The sequence below is a fragment of the Aplysia californica genome, unplaced genomic scaffold (genome assembly GCF_000002075.1).
Source record: "Aplysia californica isolate F4 #8 unplaced genomic scaffold, AplCal3.0 scaffold00272, whole genome shotgun sequence".
Lineage (NCBI taxonomy): Eukaryota > Metazoa > Mollusca > Gastropoda > Aplysiida > Aplysiidae > Aplysia > Aplysia californica.
The window spans coordinates 786,600-787,941 of record NW_004797542.1 but is presented as its reverse complement, the minus strand read 5'-3'; the positions used below and the strand labels follow the sequence as shown (position 1 = coordinate 787,941).

At 40.6% G+C, this 1,342-nt stretch overlaps 1 protein-coding gene across 6 annotated transcripts in view; it reads left to right on the top strand.

Moving 5' to 3' along the window:
* Nucleotides 1-1,342, top strand: part of LOC101863444 (sulfotransferase family cytosolic 1B member 1) — a 29,761-nt gene that overhangs the window by 16,879 nt on the left and 11,540 nt on the right. Inside the window, exon 1 of one of the 6 annotated variants that reach the window (XM_005101175.2) lies at nt 413-611. The exons of the other annotated variants lie outside the window; for them this stretch is intronic. The gene's annotated coding sequence lies outside the window, so the exon portion shown is untranslated. Of the gene's footprint in view, nt 1-412; nt 612-1,342 lie in introns of those variants that run through there. 6 annotated transcript variants of the gene reach the window in all.

Here is a 1,342-nt window from a genome sequence, read left to right as displayed (position 1 = left end):
AACACACACACACACACACACACACACACACACACACACACACACACACAAACCACTGCGTGGTGATGGTTCTAGATAAGTCTCACAATGTATTATACAACAGTGACCTTTTTCACATCGTTCGCTCCAACAATAACCTGGGCCACACTATATCGTTTACCACGGAAAATAAAGTAGGCCAACAGAAAAGTCGGCATATTTAATCGGGTCGGTTTTTTTTAAGCTTCGGCCTGTCGGTAGCAACAAGTACGTAGGCCTTGTATGCCGGAAACGATCGGACCGAATATTGCCAGACTGGTCAAAAATCGGGTCGGTTCATCAGGTTTGTCAGTGCGCACGCGGCCTAATATATAAGGAAGGTGAAGCCGTGTGTTGGGGTCACAGCTGGCTTTTCCATACTCCATACTCCATACCAGTCGAGCGTAGTGTGTGCGTGCAGTGCAAGATTTTGTGTGTAAAGTGAACGTTTACTGTGTAGAGTGTAGGGCAACTGACTGCTCGCTAAAGTACTAGATCTAGATCTAGCTCCTTTATCGCTGTACGAACGCTTGTTGTGTTCTTGTTACTGACGTTCTGTCTGTCTTCTGTGTGCTTGCAAATCGCATCCGAAGGTAAGATATAACTTTCTCACTCTCACTCTCACCACACTTTCCTACTCATGTACTTAACTACTGTAATATAAGCTTAATAATAGATCTAGACTCTAGATCTCTCTATAGCTTGTTTTGTTTTCTGATAGAATGCAAGAGAGTTTGTGCACGTTTATAATGCGTTGATATTTCATTATATTGCTATTAGGCTACCATTTAAGAAGCAAAAGAAGAATAGTGCGTCCGTCTCTGTCTGATGATGACCAATGCATCTAGTGATTCTGCAGAGTGGCAGAAGAGAACCTTAAAGCGTAATAGAAGAAATTTATAAAGTATTAAGAATAGAGGGTTTGTGGCTTCTGCTATTCATGAACATGATCTATATGAGACTAAATCTGACTGGTAGATAAAAGTTTGCCAAACTTTGATCATATACATATATTATATGAAAAAAAGCTTCATTTCCACTTTGAGTAGCCTAATATCGCGTTGGTATAATATTGCTTTGACTGTCATGGAAGATCTGTCACTGCTGAGTAGACGACAAACAATCTGAGACTTACTTTGCTAAAACTTACAGAAAAAGCCCAAAGTGTATCGCACGATTAAGGACTGCTCTGCACAAGTAATAATATAATCGTTGAGATTTGTTTCTGCATAACTGCCAATAAAATCTCCGCCTAGTTCGCTATTGTTTGACCCAGCATCCATTAACCGTTAATTAAGTGGTGACAGGATGTTCTCTCTCTCTC